Source organism: Anolis sagrei, chromosome 5 (assembly GCF_037176765.1).
Source record: "Anolis sagrei isolate rAnoSag1 chromosome 5, rAnoSag1.mat, whole genome shotgun sequence".
NCBI lineage: Eukaryota > Metazoa > Chordata > Lepidosauria > Squamata > Dactyloidae > Anolis > Anolis sagrei.
The window spans coordinates 93,298,849-93,318,711 of NC_090025.1; the positions used below are offsets into that span (position 1 = coordinate 93,298,849).

Genomic DNA, 19,863 nt, shown 5'->3' on the forward strand with positions numbered 1-19,863 from the left:
AGCCCCCTGCTCTGGTTTGCTGATCACACGCCTCTGTCCCCCCTCCAAAACAATATCTGGTGTATCACCATCTGGTGTGGAGATTAATGTTAAATCCCATGCTCAGATTTTACTTCCTTCCAGACATGGGAGAGCATAATAGCCTTGAAGCCATCGAGCTGGGAACAAAAGGAGGGTTCAGCCTGCCCAAGACAACAGAGGGGAAAGTGCTATGAGTACATGTAAGAAAAGGAACTACATGAAACTGAAAACAAGAAACAGAAGTATGCTAAGACTAAGATATTCTAATTTCCACAGACAAATATTATATTTATCAAATAATGACATATAGTGCAGCAAGTGGGTAATACCCAATCTGTGGAAATTGCAAACTGAGCTACATGTACGACAGAGATCTAATGTTCCAAAGAGACAAGTTCTCCCACAATTTGTCTGTGGTAGACAGTGCAGGTTGCATTTTCTTGGTAAGAAATCAACTCTCCCTCTCACTTACATTCTCCTGTACATGTAGGAATACAGAGCTCTCTTTTTGGGTGGGGGAAGGGATGGAAGAAGGAGGAGATTTAGACAAGGATTCCTTACATAACCAGAGAAGTCCTAGGCAAAAAGAGTGAGCACCAGAGTGACATCAATTCAGCAAGTTAATTGTTACTTCTAGCCTTTAATTCTTAAAATTATAGTAACACCAGAGGCACTCCAAGTGGCCAGCTACTGGTCAAAGGACATTTAATCAACCACCAAGCTTGCAAACTTTGTGTTTTGTTTGTTTGTTTTTTAAAAAATACAATGCAACTGTTTGATATGCTCCTGACACGATAAATACAAAAAATTCTTAAAACGTGTCCAGTGATTTGGGATACATGAGCAGGAGAACAAGAAACTGAGCAAACATTTAATCAAACCATTTTTTAAAAATCCATAAATTGTTTTCAGTAATTTATGTATGAAATGCATACATCATTCTTGTATAGGGGAGAAATATGGCACTCATAAGCCAAACAAAACAAGTAGAAACCTTACTTAAGGCTGGGCAGACAAAGAAAAATATTGAAGACACCACATTTTAATTTTGGCTTCAAAGATGGGATCATTGGCATGGGGAGAGTGAAGGCAGGAAACAATCACTGAATGAGAAGGGAGGGAGTCTCCAAATGGGGCAAATGTATCAGTAGGTTTTCGTATTTATTGCTGTTCTTTGAAGACGTACTTCTTGTTTTTTTTAATATTCCAAAAAAGTATCCCTCACTTATTACTTTTTTTTAAAAAAAATACGCTTTTAGCGTTATCATGCATTAGTGAAATGATACTTCTGCACTACAGCACTTACTCTATTCAAAAAATTGAAAAAGAGAAAAGAAAATTTACTCTTCAAAAGATTACAAACATCCCCCTCTCCTTCCACAGGATACAATTAGTGGACATGGAGGGAATAACAACTGGCACAACCTATCAAAACCCAAGAAGATATATAGTATAAACCTCTTCTCCAAAATGTAATTTTGTGGGTTTCTCTAGGTTCTCCAGTGCTATCCTATGGTATGATTCTGGTCCAATTAGAGTCGAAATATAGGGTTTGCTATTATGTGCAGTTATCTATCTATCTATCTATCTATCATCTATCATCTATCTCTCTATCTCTCTATCTCTCTATCTCTCTATCTCTATATCTCTATATCTATATCTGTGTGGGTGGGGAAGTATCTCCAGTGGAGCTTATATATTTCTGTGGTGATTCTTCTATAAGAAAACTGAGTATAGAAACATAATTTGGGAATGATTTGTATTAGATTAGATTGGGTCTCCCCCCCACAAAGAACAACATCCACAAATTTATTCCCGTCATTGATATATATCTCCACACCCAAGGGAGTGGCGGCATATAAGTTTGAATAATAAATAAATAAATAAATAACATTTTATAGTTAGACATACAACATGAAAAACTGAGACCCATGGAGGTGATTTCTTATTCAGAAAGGGACAATTGCCAACATACTGTCTAGATCCATTTCATCAGATGATTTGCTAATTGCTAGCCAATCATATTTTTTTCCAGAAGAAAATGTAGTGCAGGAGGAAAAGAGAATAGCCCACAGTGTCTTCTTGTATTTTCATTCCATATGATCAAGCTATGCCATGTGTGCGCCATAACTGCACACTCTTATGGTTAGAGGCTGCCAACTTTCTCTCTCTCTCTCTCTCTCTATATATATATATACATACATACATATATGTATATGTATACATATACATATACCTGTGGCCCTACCACATCAAACACAGCTCAGCAGCCACTGCCAAGTATGGAGGTACAACCAGGGCTTGGCAAATTCTGTCAAAACCTGGGGTGGTTATTAAGCAACTGGAATTACACCACATATTATGAACGAGCCTCACTCAAAATTGTGAGTCACTATTTGGCAGTCTTGACCATAAGTGAAGAGGTCAGCTAGGAAGCAGACTAAATTTCCAGCCCTCAGATCACCCTCTGAAAAATAGAGTGGCTCCTGGGAATCCAGACACTGGCCATCTATAGCCAATCAAAATATCTAGTTTATTGGAAAACTAAAAATATTTTTCTGGTCAAATCTTGACAGAAAAATAATAATAATAATCTAATATCCAAACATTCTATTTAAAACAAAGAAAAGGGGAAAAAATAATCTGGCTAGCATAACTGCACACATATTAAAAGGCATTAAAGGAAAAAGCAGCAGCTTGATGTGGGAAATTCCAAATATTAAAACAAGCAGCCTTTGTTCATAATTAGTTCCATATGTGCCCTGCAAATTGAGTCAGTATATGCGTGTGAGAGTGAAGGAGGAAGGGAGGGAAAGCAAAGCCGGAAAAGAGGGAAATTGCTTCAGCATGACTGATTCCCATAGATTCTTTTAAAAGACTTGGTTTAGGGTTACATTGTTGGCCTTGAAAATGAAAACAGAGGTTTCTTGACTCTTTTAAAAATAATATATCTCCTATGACATCTGCTTTAAAAAAAATAATAAAGCACAGTATTCAGAGACAGATGTTGCTTCTTGCTACATTAGGAAAGGCTATTGCATGGAAGGTATTTTTAAAAATGTGCACAATTGATTGCACAAATAGAAGTGGAACAATAATGGAGAATGTGATTACATTCCCTTTCTCAAGCTACAGAAATAACTACCTCCTCTGATAAACCAGTAATCCTACCTAACTTGATACCTTTTCAAGGGGGAAAAATCCAAATGGAGGCATCTCTCCCAGACATAAGTGAACTGACTAGACCAAACTGCATTGCTCTTGGCCAAGACAATTTTAGCATCCTATAACAGTATTAGATGGCTGGGGAGTATGTGTTGGGTGTACATGAAATTTTTACTCTGTGCATATTTGTTTGTACAGTATATGTGTGTGTACTTCATTTTGATAATACAGTTCAGGCCTCCACATTCACTGGGTTAGGGGCATAGAACTCCTGCAAAACTAAATTGAATATAAAAACTACCCTTTTTTACCAGACAGAATATCTTTTATAGGTCCTTCAGTGTGACCCTATGGTGTGATCCTATGGCCAGCTTTTGCACTGGATGAAGTAGAGATTTCTAGAGAGAACATTGTAATGAAATATACAAATAATCAAATCTGCAAAACTCAAAAGGACAAATATAGAGGGCCAACTTCTTCTTCTTCTTCTTCTTCTTATTATTATTATTACCACCATTACTATTATTAATGTATTGTTGAAGACATTCACAGCCAGAATCACTGATGGTCTGTGTCATTTCTGGGCAGTATGGCCGTGTTCTAGCAGTATTTTTTCCTGACGTTTCATCTGGATCTGTGAGCACTCCACTTATAACTCCACTTGTTTTACTACAATCAGATCATCTGAAAATGCCAGCCACAGATGCAGGCGAAACATCAGGAGAAAATGCTGTTAGAACATGGCCGTATAGCCTGGAAACAATGCAATACACCATTATTATTATTATTATTATTATTATTATTTCTATAATTTATTTTCCTGGTGCTATTACAGTACTTATTATCATGTTTAAATATAGAATAAACATTTTCTTTATATATAGTATGTGTGTGGTCACATGCATGCATAAAACATGCTTTAGAAGATACTGCCATAAATTTTGTACTCTGAATCATACATTTTCATTAATGAGCAGCACAAAATTATTACATTATATTTTTGGATGGGGAACATGTTCAAATTTCCATATTCTATTTACAAGGACCGAAATATGGATTTAGTGTGGATTGGCCTGTCATTTTAGAAGGGGCACCCTGCCAACAGAACAATTGAATAGCAACCTTCCTTGCTGTAAATTGAATGCAGCCTGAGGCTTAGATCAGGAGTGGATTGACTGATCTTGTGCAGCCATTAAAAATACCTTTTCCTGTATAGATCTGGCATTGTCTATACTGGCCCATTGGTGTGTGTGTGTGTGTGTATTTGTGGCTCAGAACCTTTAGACTTTATAAGTGTCATACAACATAAAAATGTTGTAAGTTGACAAAACAAAAGTACCTTTTTCTCTCCTATTCCACTAATGAATCCCTTCAGCTTGTGCTGTTTGTTTATATACAAACCCAATACCTTCAGATTTTCAAGCTTGGAATGTTAACTTAGGCCCCATCTATACTGGCCATTTAATGCAGTTTAAAATTGGTGTTGAAAAAAGTGGTTTCACCATGCAGATATTGGAGCCCCCAGTGGTGCAGTGGGTTAAACCCCTGTGCCAGCAGGACTGAAGACCGACAGATCACAGGTTCGAATCCGGGGAGAGCACGGATGAGCTCCCTCTATCAGCTCCAGCTCCTCATGCGGGGACATGAGAGAAGCCTTCCACAAGGATGATAAAACATCAAAACACCTGGGCGTTTGCACCTTTTAACTATTTTTAGTGACTGATTCCAACGAATGTGAATGAAACACCTGAAAGACACCACTGCACAAGGTGCTATACATTAAAATCAAGAAGCTATCCAAATAAGATCAAATTGAGCAGAAGTACTAATCAATATTAAAAACATACCTCAAACTAGGAACACCCCTTGGAATACAGTTAAAACCATTATTACACAATATACTAAATGAACGAGCATATTCACTTACATAATTTGTACATAAGTCATTAATCGGGTGCTGGACTATGGGTTGCACAAAGCCAGTAATTTACAGGAAAATCATCCCTGAGATGAACTGTGGTGGTGACAGTATCATACTTTTCCTCAGGAAAGATTGGGAAACTGCACTGAAGACAAGATTATAGCAATACTAGATTATTATTTTTTTTAAAAAAAAAACTATTTCAGACTGTAAGGGGGTGGAGAAGAGGTTCATACTGAATACTCTAAACACACTGTTAAAATAATATAGTAGTGATTGAATGTTTTAGAGTAGCCCGAAGTCTGAAACTCAAGATTTGAAATAAGCTATACATCAATGGAGAAAAATATGTGTATATATTGTTTCATAAAACAATTTCTTCACAATATTTTGATATGTTGGAATATAGTGGGGCTTTGGTTTTATATTGGTCTTTGGTTCTAGGACACCCTGTGGAAGCCATAATTTGTATATGCTCATTCATGATATACAATGATGTTCCTTGTATAAAATGTCAAATTAGTGTTCCTTGTAGAAAATGGCAAAATCAAGGTTTGCTTTTTGGATAGTTGAATCCATGGATGCAGAAATCTCTGGATATTGAGGGTTGGAGAACACTAAAGAGGAATATTTGTTTCTCTTGCAGCAAGGAAGAAATTATTATTTGTCCACAAAATGATTGAGGTTTTATGTTCCTGAGTCTTTTGTACACATTAAGTTGTAACAATGATAATTACATCAATTTCAATTCCAGGCGGCAACGCTACAAAATGTGGAAATGTCAGAGGGGAAGGACTACTTCTGGGAGGCACTGTAGTTGTTTTCCAGGTCTGTTAAATAATATGAATGCTCCAGGTTTTCAGGCAGTTTTCAAACATGGGCCTTTTGCATGCAAATCATGTTCTCTGCCACCAAACTGGAGTTCTTCTGTTAATGTGAAATATAAAGTATAATAGCTAGATTATTGCTTCTGATTGGAAGCCACCCACCTAGAAGCACCAACATTCCCATTCTCATCAAAATTCCCACGAGTAAAATGGTAGGACATTGACAGTGGCATCTCCTACTACTGTCATATTTACACCCTATCACTGAGATACGTGGATAAGTGCACAGCCCACATTGTCCATGATATGACTTATATAGCTTTTCCCGAGAAAAGCTATCTTGATCTAGAATGAAATTTGGATGCAGCCCGTCACTTGTTGGCACATCACAGGGGAACAAATTCAAAGGGATGTGACAGATCACTTTTAATTCACCTTCCAAATTACAAATTGAAAACAAAGGGGACGACAGTCCCACAGCATAGCACAATTTTAGGTTAACAGGCAGAGAAAGGCCTGTCTCTCACATTCACTTGCATTGTCCATCATTCAAGCACCCATGTGCAGACCTGCCACTTGTAGTCTATTACTCCACATAGTACAGTTAGATTGCTTAGAAAGATCCATTGACTCCACGCCTGCCATTCAGACTAAATGCATGCCATTTCAGCTTTCAGGATGTCCCTTTTTCTGTATTGTTGCCCAAGGCAATGCAGTTGCCTTGCCAGGTGAGTCAGTTGCCTATTCTGCATGTATTTCATTTGGATCTATAACTGCCTCAGAATCTTTTCTAATCCTGACTGTACTTCTCTAATTGACGACAGCAAGAAGTTAACTTGTTGTAATTCATTAGTGTTAGTGGAGAAAGATTTTGAAATGGTGTGGTTTCATATAAGCAGCTGTTTGCAGGAAGTCATTTGTATGGGTAACACTTTTATGAGTCCTGCAAAACCCGTCAACTACACAGCATATATTTTAGTGTCATTTGCAGACTTCCCATTAACAATTTATGTGTATACAGTCTTTTTCTCTTAAGAATTTGTAAGAATAAAACACCCCAGAGGTCTGGTATCCAAATGGTTCTCCCCATCCATCTATATTTACCTCTAGAAAATCTCTAAATCCCTGGAAATCTCAACAAATCTTGGTTTCTGTATATTGTGATAGTTTTTAAAAAAAAAAAAATATAAGAGTAGAAAATGTAAAATTCATTTTGTGGCAGAGAGTGGTCAGGAACTGAATTTTTAGTCTTGTTTTAGTTTAAGAACATAAAACTAGCTTTGCTGGAACAGGAGTAGATAAAGTTCATTTACAGTCTGGGATGGAATTGGGACAGACCAATGACCCTTCCATACAACCATATTAACCCAGAATATCAAGGCTGAAAATCCCACAATATCTGCTTTGAACTGGGTAACCTGAGTTCACAGTACTATATATTCCAGTTCAAAGCAGAAAATGTGGAATTTTATGCAGCTGTGTGGAAGGGGCCCAAATTAGACTGTGGATGGATATTCCTTCCTCCCAAGGATGCCAATGCATGATGCCTGACTTTGGGTCCTGACTGGTTGTTGAGAGCAAGACTTCACAGCTTGGAAGCAATTTGTTATGCTCGCTATAATGAAAAATTCAGTAACAATGCTTCTATGAACCTCCCAACACACGTAAAGCCCTAAAGGTATATTCTAAACTTCCTGTTTGCTATTTCTTATATTTAAATGACTTCTAAATGTAACAGCTTGAAGCACAGAACTTAATCATGTTAATTCACTGTAAAAAGATGTGTGTGGAGTTGCAGAAATATCTATTTCTAAATAATTTTTCTTTCCTATGAATTTAAACTAGTCATTGTTGCATGAGACTTAATTAGAAATTGATAGGATACTAAATTTTCAGTTTCCACTCTTTATACGTTTAGTGTTTTCCAAAGAATGTGGTAGGAAAGTTATATGTATTGTTGGGTGGCGCTTTTTCCTGGATTTGGTCCATCTGGAGCCCTTTCACACTACAAAGTTGCTGCTATGATTCCATTTTAACCAGCATGGTTCCATACTATGGAATGTTGGGATTTGTAGTCTGAGGGAGGGACAGATTACGAAGCCCAGGATTCCATAGGGTGCAGCCACTGGAGTTAAAGCAGAATCATGGTGTTATAACTATGCAGTGTGAAAGGGCCATGGGGATTATGGGTATTCCATGGTCCTTTAAAATATTGTTGGAGTGCTTTTTCCTGTTTGAGAGTGGTATTTCCAAAAAGGAACAAACCAATGGGCTTTTGGGCTGCATAAAAAAAGGAGTCTAGTATCTACATCAAGGGAACTACCACCCACAAGAACGCCAACTCTTTAATGTCATTACAACTATTTAAAATGGAGAAATCTGACAGTTTCAATCCTACCTTCAAATACGTGCCTTTAGCTATTTCTGCGCGAATTAGGAGCTCTGAAGTTGATTGCTCTGATTTGAAAAACGTCAATTTCTAAAACCTTTAGAAACATTTTAAAGATGAGGAATGGCCAGAAGTTCCATGAGGAATGGCCAGAAGTAGTCTTGCATCATTTGATGGGCTCTGTGAGATTCTGTCTTTAAAATATTTTTTAAGTGCAAAGTCTGCATCTGATGAGGTCCTACAACTCAGAGCAATGGGTTCAAAAAGGAAAGGAGACTCCATCTGAACATTAGGAAGACTTTCCTACTATAAGACCTGCTCAACAGTGGAACTCTCTGCCTCGGACTATGATGGAAGCTCCTTCTTTGGAGGCTTTTAAATAAAGACTGGATGGTCATTTGTCAGGGGTGCTTTGATTGTGTTTTTCCTGCATGGCAGAGGGTTGGACTGGGTAGTCCATGTGGTCTGTTTCAACTCTATGATATTATGATAAAGAAGCAACAACAGCAATAGTAGAAGTTCAGCAGATCGGAAGCTTCTAGTGTAGCAGTAGAGTGATTGAGGTTGAGCAATTCAGGACCAGAGTCAAGCTTAAAAAGTTATAAAACTTTTTATTCAAATAATTACATATCTTGAAAGGAAAATATAACACGGCCTAATATCTAACTCACTAACTCACAGGAGACATCTTGTCTCTCTGTGCTCATAAGAGAAGAACTCAGGGGCTTGTCGTGTGCTCAGAAAAAGAGGTGTGTCTTTGAGAAGTATCGCTCTAACAAGCAAAGTGAAAGGAGGAAAGAATAGAGAGACAGGCAGACAGAGAGCCCCCCCCCCCCAACTTGGTTGCTTCGTTATATCGGCTATTGCTGCAAGTAATGACAGTGTGAATAAATAGTCAATATTTGCTTGAGATAGTGCTTGCAGTTCTGGGGGGACTCTTAATTTTTTGTTTCTCATAGACTTTGCATGGGGATTTGGTTAACCAGTTAAAATTCATGAGTAAACCAGGTTTTTTTTAACCTGAAAAATTTCGGGTGGGGGAGTTGAACTCCCCCCCCCCCCCCCGGCCACAGGCCTGCCACCATCTAACTCATCTGACTATTCTAAGTCCTTGATGAGGACTACAAGATGGTGCAGGATGTGGTTGAGTTCCAAGCATAAACTATGAACTGGGATGATGAGAATTGCCATACAATAACTTTGAGAAGAGGCACATGTTCCTCACCCCTACTGAATATTTATCTCTACATGAGCAGTTTAATTCATCAGTTTACTTAATTAACCATAATCAAAAGGAAGTTAACCTTTGCTTAGTCCTCAACATGCGATTTAGTATGAATCTGACATGCACAGACATATTTGCAGCAAACACTTACCAATATTTGTGGAGCATTTCCCCCCTGTCACTGAGGATTTTTCAAAATCATACAGTCCTGTGACATTTGGTAAACTTCTTGGAATCTGTAGCTTCCCTAACTGAGGCTGCTTCTACATAGCAATTTAATTCAAGACAGGATGTGGATTTAAGAGAACCTGTTCACTGTGGAGTGTCTACAAAGGCACTCCAGGAACCAGCTAGTGGCCACAAAGACCTGCTGATTGTAAAAATGAACAGGATCTGGCTACTGTTATAATTTTAAAACCCTAAAATTATAGCAGTAAATCAAGAACAAAACTCAAACACTGGGGAATTCCAGACAAGAAACAATCAGGAAAAGCTAATCACCTCTCAACAAAGGATTTCTCCCAGGCAGGAATAAGCCACACCGGAAAAACTGTCAAGCCATCAAATGTTAATCAAGGTGACCAGTTGAAACATCCACACCTAGCTCCAACAGACAAGAGTTCTTTCTCCCACCCTGCTTTCCACAGATATATAACCCAATTTTGCTAGTTTCCAATAGACCTCACAATCTCTGAGGATGCCTGTCATAGATGCAGGAGAGAATGCTTCTAGAACATGGTCATACAGCCTGAAAAACCTTCACCAACCCAGGCTTGGAACTGGATTTTAGTGCCTGTGTAGAAGGGCCCTCAGACAATTTCAGTCCGAGACACATGCCAGTGTTAAAATTATCTATAACTGTTACCAGTGTGGATGAAAAAAAATTAGTTTAACTTATTGATGGTATCATCAAAAACCCTCTCATAATTCCAGTCTCCTTAAATATTTCTCACATATGCCCTTAAGCGGTTAGCTCTTGATTTTTTATGTTGTCAATGCAGAGAATAATTTAGATTTTATCTTTTCCCACATGCCATTAATCAGAACAGGAAGTTGTTTGACAAGGCTACCTTTGAGACATGCGGCTCTGACATTGCCAGGGAACAGGGAAAAAGAACTCTGGTCTTGGGAACTTATACAAACAAAACTGGATTCTGTGGCAAAGGGATGACTATTTCTCACCACATTGCCAGGGTCTGATTCTGACACTTGTCTTGGCAAAATCAGATGGACTATTCCTTCCTACAAAAAGGGGAGGGTTGCTTCCATTTTCACACTTCCTGACACCACTCCTCATCACATTCAGAAGGAAATTAATGCACCAAGCCTCCATTTCCTATTTTGTACCCTCAAACAATTTTGTTAGCTATTATTAATAGCTGCTGGAAAAGTAAGACATGTACTTAACAAGCAAGGACAGATTGAGTTTCCCTTATCAAAAATGCTTGAGACCAGAACTGTTTGGAATTCTGGATTTTAATTTTTTAAAATCTCTGTATTTGCACACACACCGTATTCAGATAGCTGGGAGGAAATTTTATACACAATATTTTAAAAATAATTTTGTGTATGCAACAAAATCCATTGGTTTACTTAAGGTTAGGGCTGACCTGATACAGTATTTTGTACTGATTGACTGGTGGTGGTTCTCTGTAGTTGAAGGCAGGTGTGTCTCTCACTGTCCTACCTGAAGATGCTGGTACATCTCCCCTTAAAGAATTGCAATGAAGCTTCTGGATCTGGTTACAACCATCCCAAGAATGTGGTCTTTTGCAATTCCTATTCCACAGATCACATTCTGCCTACTGTACTCGATCTACCACTTCAAGCCTAGCAACTGATTCTAAAGTTCATGCAACAGAGAATTTCAACAATTTAAATGCAAACTACAGGGTTAGATTCCTTAAAGATACTCTCAGAACAGCTCTCCCCAGATGAGCCCAAACCTCTCATAGTTAAGTGAAAATATTGTGTTTTTTCCAAGGGAGGCAAGGGTAGCAGTTAGACCTTTCCATTATGTATGATTTGTGACTGTACAAAGTACCAACTGGCTCCCTTCTGTTCCATTAGTAGGTCCCAGCAGCTCTGCCAAACTGAGCAATCTATTGCTTCCCATATAGGTTAATGGCTCACTTTACATTTTGAGAAAGCCTTATATTATTGCATGTTTCATTAAGACTGATGTCATGTTCTAAACCCAAAAGATCACTGGGAAATGCCAGGATATCTAGTGTTCAATGAGTAATGAGGCACATTGAGTTCTTCCTGATGGAGCCTGCTTTCAAGAAAATATTGTCACTTTCTCCTCTCTCCAGGAGTGTGGATTTTTGCGCCTGGTATTGATCTGCTGAGTTTATAAAGTAGCAAAGCAGCCATGCACATTTGCTAATTGCAGCAATAAATGGATAACAAAGCATCACTATCTATATTATTGATTACTGATATCTACTAATCATAACAATACATGGATAACAAAGCATCACAAACTATACTACTGACTACTGGTACGTGTTATATATGGCTAAGAGCCTGGACCATTCATTGCATAGCATCCTTTTGGTGACACATGCAGACACAACTTGTGCATGAACTTTTCCACACCTTGAGGAAGATGCTATCCAGTACTTCAATCCAAAAGATTTCCCCACGCCATCATGCAACAATAGTTGTCAGGTTGGTCAGGGGCAACCTCAGCTATCCTGAGCAACAAGGGAAGAAGTATTATCCATATATTGGAGGCACACCAACTTCCCATTATAACCAGAAGTAGCTGGAACACACATGTGAAAACCTCTACAACCAATCACTGGTCAGGAAAACAGAGTTTCACTTGGCTATTGTTGTGAAACAACAGAAACATATGGCTAAAGGGAGCAGCTTCCAGTGCTGCCAGTTAGTTTGCTGACATAGACTTATGCTCCAGTGATGTAATGTATGATCCTGACCAGAATTCCTGGACCAGGCCTGTAGCCAGGGGAGGGGAGGTTTAAGGGCTCAACCCCCCCCCCCCCCAATGTTTCAGATTTAAAAAAATACCTGGTTTACTCTTAAATTGGTTAATGAGTAAACCAGGTTTTTTTTTAACCTGAAACATTTGGGGGAGGGTCTTGAACTCTTAACTCCTCTCCCCCAGCTACAGGACTGCTCAAGGCCTTGCAACTTTTGAAACTTTGCTATAATTGATACTCCAATTTCTCTATGTAGGTAGAATTGTACTGCTAATTTTCAAATGATATTGTTAGTTGACTTTCAAAGCAATGCCGTGCCCCTGTTGTTTAGCAGTGTATATTTTGGTCTGCTTTGGTGGGGGAAGGCATGTCAGGGGGACATTATTTCCAGGATCAGCACTTTAAACAGGTGCTGGCACAGTGGTATTTGCCTTGAATCTCTCTCCATGAACCATCTCGGGCCCTCCGTTCTTCTAGGGAGGCCCTTCTTTCGCCCCCGCCAGTCTTCCAGACTCGCTTGGTGAGTACAAGGGAGAGAACCTTTTCCTCTGTGGCTCCCCGACTCTGGAACTCACTCCCTGGAGAGATTAGGAAAGCCCCTACCCTAGAAACCTTTAAAAAGAACCTCAAAACCTGGCTCTTCCGCTGCGCATTTGATGAGTAGATCTATATCTTCATATTAGTGTTTAGTTTAACGGCTTTTGTTATTGGAGTGCATTCCCCTCATAGGAAAGTTTTGCTCCACGACCTCCAATAAAACAAGCTCTCCTCCACAAATAATCTGTCCTTGTTTATCTCGTGTTTATCTTGCCTGAGTTTTTAATCTATTTCTACCCATTTTCTTTTATCCATTACATTTAGCTCGCCCATGTTACCGTGATTGTGTTTATTGTGTTCATTGTAATTTTATATTGTTATGTTGTCTTTTGTTTTATGTAATTGCATTACCATTGTTTATTATTTGCGTTTTCGGTTTTGTTTTATTTCATATAATTGTTGTTTTGGGCTTGGCCTCATGTAAGCCACACCGAGTCCTCATCGGGGAGATGGAGCGGGGTACAAATAAAGATGATGATGATGATGATTATTATTATTATTATTCTCCATAATTTCCCCTTCTGGCCTGACACCTCAGGTAGAATTAGATCGCAGATTGAGCCATCCTTTACATTTAACACAATGCTTTTGACATAGTTCTGGAGTACTATGGGAAATCTGAAGAATGCTTAAATTCAGCCCGTATTGCTTGGAGCACTGCTACCCTAGCAAACTCAGTTTGCCAAGTGGGTGGGGCCTCACCAGAGGAAAATGTGTCCAGAGCCTTCTCAACCCTGAAGCCTATCCTGATTCACATTTTAGCTTTTCTTATTATTTTAAAATAAGGAAATTCCCTTTAAGAGAAATTGGTAGTGGTGCTATTGCAACTCTACCGGCATTTCATGATATTCTATTGTTTCTTCAATTGTGATTATTAAAAGCCAAGCCCGCTTCCCCATTTCTTCAATTTCAGTAAACTCTCTCTGCTTCTCTTAATGCCCCTATTTCCATTTTGGATTTTACTCTTCCTTATATGTTTTTGGCTATGGTTTGGCCACTCCTGTTGAATTCTCTGTTCAACAAGTACTGATGACAGTTAAGTGATGACAGTAAATTCTGCCTCCCCCTGTCTTATGCTTTCCTTTTTATCTCATCTCACAGAAGCCACAGAAGCCAACAAAGCTTTTGAGTCCTTTTGGAACAAAGGCAAAGGAAGTGTCAATACAGCAACAGCTGTTTTGGAGATAGTATGGTGCCAATGCTATAACATGAACATCATGTCCTTAGAGGAAACTGCTGATAATGTGAGGCTGGTATATGTATGCCATTTTGTGGAGAAAGGAGAGTAGGTGTGTTGGGAGGAAAGTAGTATGAGTATTACAACTGTCATGAGTCAAATCCAGATATAATTTTCCACTCCAGAGATTGTAGCAATTCAGCATGTGGGTGGTTGCTTAAAATGCAGCTATATGAGTTGTAATCAATGTGATAAGTTGGCAGTGGTAGACCAGTTGTTTTTATTGTTTGTGTTGAAATAGTTAAAATAGCAAAAGCCATGTGGGAAGCCATCTCAGCCTCTTGGCTTGTTTATGCTTCAAACAGGCTCTACCATGCATCAGATCACAAACAGTATAGAAATTTGTTTTAAATGCCCATTACTTATTGCTTTTATTGTTTGTCTTGTTTTGCTATTTCATTAGTTCTGTATTTTACATCAATATATCTGAAAGAGTTGTTTTCATTCTGTATAGAGTCAAAGCTCAACTTTTCATCCCTGAAATATTAAAATTGGACATATTTTTCAATATCATCCACAGCTCTATTTAGTTTTTTTTCATCTGCAGACTCATTTTCTCCACGTGTAGGGAGCAATAGTGGTGGTAAGGAACATAGGGAGGTGGGGTTAGCACATGTCCACTGCATTTAAGGTCCAAGCTGTTTTTTTAAGGCTAGTGGTATTTGAGACTTAGTATGGCGTGGCATAGTGGTTGATTTGATGGACTAGGAGACAAGAATTTGAATCCTTGCTCAACCATGGAAACATGCGGATGACCTTGAGCAACTCTTGCCAATAAAACCTCATAGTAGGGTTGCCATAAGTTGGGAACAACCAGAAAACAACAGAAATTAAGAATAAAAACCCAGGTTTCATCAAAATAATATTCATCTTTAGGTTTACAATAAAGTCAGCCAACTCTCACAAAAATAACAAATAATTAGGACCAGGCTTTCTGACAGGGTTATCGCCTTATATGAATTTTCTCTGGCCTTTGAATCCTCAGAAGTGGCTCTTTCTCTGAGTCCTGTCATTTTCACAGACATGACTGGTACAGACACAAAACAGAGCCTTCTTCGTAGCTGCTCTGGACATCTCTTCTAGAGAAGCTAGAATGGCTTGGAGTCCTTCTGTGGCTAAAGAAATACATTTCTTCCTACAGGCTTTTTAAAACGAAAGGCTTGGAACAGACATAACTTTTAAGAGAGTGTCATGAGCCCCAGTTTCAGGAAAAAATGCCACAATATAAATAGTTAATAATAACAACAGGGCAAATTTCTTTCTTTCCTCTACTCTCTTTCTCTGTTTCCCTTCTCAAGTTAAAAAGTGACATTGGTTCTCCTAATAGGAATCCCCTCTTCTTTGTCAACCAGAAGTAGATTGATTGTTGGCAATGCGCTTCTGAAATTATGACATGGGCTGTATGAATGAAACTGTGGGCTTCAGACTGGTCACACTATGAGCGACCACTGGAAATATAGACTTAGAATCACAGAATCATAGAGTTGGAAGAGACCTCATGGGCCATCTAGTCCAACCCCCTGCCAAGAAGCAGGAATATGGTTCAAATTCTGGTTACTGTTTTGTAACTATAAATTTGCCGTTGTAAATGAGTTTTATCAGGAATGTGATCAATTGGGCTCCAGAAACCTTCAAAATTCTGCACCTAGATCTGATTTTCAGGTATACAATTTTGTTATTTTGTTATAATTGTTGCTTAGTGTAAATCCATCAATATGATTTATGTCCTGCTAAAGGGAAGAAAATGCAAATTTCAGAATCACTATCTTCACCTGAACCTCTTATAAGCCTGGTGGGATTCTAAGGCCCTAGAATTCTATTTTGCCATGGTATATAAGTGCTTGGAACAAAAGAAACTGAGGAGCATTAACAACCATGCCCCGGCAATGCATCATTCCACTTTTAAAGCAATTCCACTGATACAGATAAAGATGTATGGGAAAGGAAGGTTCAGGGGGATCAGTCCCAGGTGACTATGTGTTATCCAGTACAATATCCACCTTCAGTATTCAATTCCAGCTGAATGGCCAGATGCTCATCTAAATATTAGGTTTCATGTTGATGGCAAAATACTTAACAGTCTTTTAATGACTATAAATGAAAATGCATCTTACATTCTCTTGAATGTAATGTAATTTCTTTTTAAAGTTTGTTTATATACATAAAGGATACGTTCATGTAAATAGAAAAAATCATTTTTAGTGTCTCTTTGTAGAACAAATGAGGAAAAACCAATTGTACACAGCAGTAGGTGATAAAATGTTCGAAGTATGGTACTATACTGGTATGATTATTATTTGTGTCAGAATGACAGAACAGGGACTAGTAGTAGTTTCAATTATGCACATTAGATTTATTTATTTATTTATTTATTTATTTATTTATTTATGGTATTTGTACTCCGTCTCTTCTCTACCCCCGAAGAGGGACTCAGGACGGCTTACATTAGTAACGGTATAATGCCCCTACATCAAAATTACAATAATATAATCATAATCAAATACATAAACAATAATTAAAACCAATCCATATAGCATTAATTAAAACAATAAAACAAAATCACAATGTCATCTGCCACAACGCCATTCCAGTCAATGTCCACTAAGGTGCAAATTACATCTGCTGCCCAAAAGCCTGGTCCCAAAACTACAATTTTAATTTTTTTTCCTGAAAGCCAGGAGGGATGGAGTCAATCTTGTCTCATTTGGGAGTGCATTCCATAGGCGGGGGGCCACAGCTGAGAAGGCCCGGTGTCTCGTCCCCACCAAACGCGTTTGCGGTGTTGACGGAAGTGAGAGCAGAATGGATACTAAAGGAGAAACAACATGTTGTTGAAGTCATAGAAGCCAGTTGCTTTAGATACTTTCAAAGACATAGCTGTTCAAAGAACAAGCTGTTGTGAACCAAGCTGACATCTTAGTTGTTACAAAGCAGGGAGTTCTACCGAAGTGGAAACAGCATTGCATAGTCAACAGCACACACTGCCAAGCAAAAACTTGTGATGATTGCAGGCACAGAATGGCTAGGTCAGAATCACTGCCCACTCCTACTGACCTGGCTGGACTCCACAGTAATTAAGAAGAGACCTTTATGAGGATATACACCTCTCAAATGCTAGAACAGCTTTGATATTCCTTATTTTTGTTTAAAAAAGCAACACATGGAAACAGTTTCATAATTTTCATCCATGATCCAGAAACTGGTGTTAACATTAAAATCAATACCAATACTACTTTTCTTGAATTATGTTTCTCTGTATCACATCAAAGACAACTGAGCAATGCATCTGAATCTCCTACCACTTGTGTCCCCACATATGAATAGCACTGAAAGTACGACATACTGAGTTAGTAAGAGAATAAGAAGATAAGAATAGCAACGCTAGATTTTATTTCCAAAAATTGGCACAGCCAAAGGAAATAGTAGTTAGCGACTGAACCAAAGATCACATGGGAGTTTGGTGTTGAATATATATAATTTATATATATATATAATATATATCTGTCACCTAGAATATTTGCATACATATTCCTGTATACCATTCATTAGTTGAACTTAAGCTGATACATAAGATAACAACAACAACAACAACAACATTATTTGTGTTATTATAGTAACTTCAAGTTGTTCTGACTTATGGCAGTTTTTTAGGGTAGTTTTTTTTAGAGGAGCAAGATTTGTTCAGAAGAGGTCAATAACAGAACAATCTCAGACTTATAAAGTACATGACACAAAAAGCAAAAAAAAAAAAAGGGGGGGGGGGATGGGACATTGACACCAGTTCTTAGTTATAAAGTTCTTAATGATGAACTGGAATAAAAGAAGCTTAAGGAAAGAAAGAGCCAGACGTTGATGGCCTTTCAGCAGATTAATGGTGCTTCTCTTCCTGCCAATATCTCAGTGGCAGTAATCAAATGATGGACAGTGAAAGAAGGATTCCAAAGGGCTGTCGAAATGGGATTTAGCTTTGGAAGTACTCAACTCAATAAATGTAGCAGATGGGTCAAGTTAATTTTATAATTCTCATCCCCCAAACTTCCTTACATCCAGTACTTTCTATATCACCTTGGATTTTATCTCTTCAACTGATTCTAAGCCCCAATTGAAATGGTTCCATGCTTCCATGGAGATTAGGACAAGGAACAATGGCTTCAAACTATAAGAAAGGAGATTCCATCTGAACATGAGGAAGAACTTCCTGACTGTGAGAACCGTTCAGCAGTGGAACTCTCTGCCCCGGAGTGTGGTGGAAGCTCCTTCTTTGGAAGCTTTTAAACAGAGGCTGGATGGCCATCTGTCAGGGGTGATTTGAATGCAACATTCCTGCTTCTTGGCAGGGGATTGGACTGGATGGCCCACGAGGTCTCTTCCAACTCTTTGATTCTATGATTCTATGATCCTATGACCCTGATAATGTAGAAGTGCATTGGCTCATGTTTATCACTCTCTCTTTCATTTTACCATGACTACCCTGACAATACATTGATTGGTATTCCTCTCCTATGTCATTTCATCACATCAAAGTTTAGATTGAGGTAGACATTCTTAAGTTGCATTTATGAAACTCTGCCAGCACCTCATACAATATTTATTTATTTATTTACGACATTTCTATCCCGCCTTTCTCAAGCCTGAAGGCAACTCAAGGCGGCTTACAAATTGGCAGCAATTTGATGCCATAACAATTTACAATATACAATTAGAACATTTAAAACTGCATTATAAAATCAATATAAAATCAATACAATTCAGAAACCATTAATAAATGAACAAATAAATAAAAAACCTAATATATACAAGCCTCATGCATTGGCTTAGTCTCCCTGACTACAACAGAGTTAGCAGAGCCCTTTGTATGCATTCCCTGCTGCTTCCTTGAGATTTATAGAGCATCCCCCACAAATAAGCTCCATATATACACTGGGCCACATGATGTTTTCTGAATAATAGAGGGAAAGGTTAAAGAAAAAGAAAGCAGTACAGAACTAGCAAAACTACAGACATCTACTTAAAGGATATGTAGGAAATGTTCGTTTTGAATAAGGTTTTATTCCTATTCATTCAGAGGGTCCGAAGCAGAGAGAGAGAAGCAGTTGCAATCTCGAGGAGTGGCGTTAGAAAATGGTAGACAGGAAAGAATGAAATGATAGGCTATTCTGCACAGAAAGGGCTGTGTTTGAAAGCAAAGAAAATAGGGCATTGATATGGAACAATCAATTGAACAATTAGAAACTTATGTATAAGGAATTCAAGGGAATGAATATAGTGAAGAAACAGATGTAATTGAAAGGGAAAGAGGAGGGTGACTAAAATGATAAAGGGTCTGGAGAACAAGCCCTATGATGAGCGGCTTAAAGAGCTGGGCATGTTTAGCTTGATGAAGAGAAGGCTGCGAGGAGATATGATAGCCATGTATAAATATGTGACAGGAAGTCATAGGGAGGAGGGAGCAAGCTTGTTTTCTGCTGTCCTGGAGACTAGGACACGGAACAATGGCTTCAAACTACAAGAAAGGAGATTCCATCTGAACATT

The 19,863-nt window shown here is 38.4% G+C and overlaps 1 protein-coding gene across 3 annotated transcripts in view; it reads right to left on the minus strand.

Moving 5' to 3' along the window:
* The window catches only part of FRMD4A (FERM domain containing 4A), a 511,564-nt gene that overhangs the window by 322,096 nt on the left and 169,605 nt on the right, over positions 1 to 19,863 (minus strand). The gene's annotated exons all lie outside the window — the stretch shown is intronic.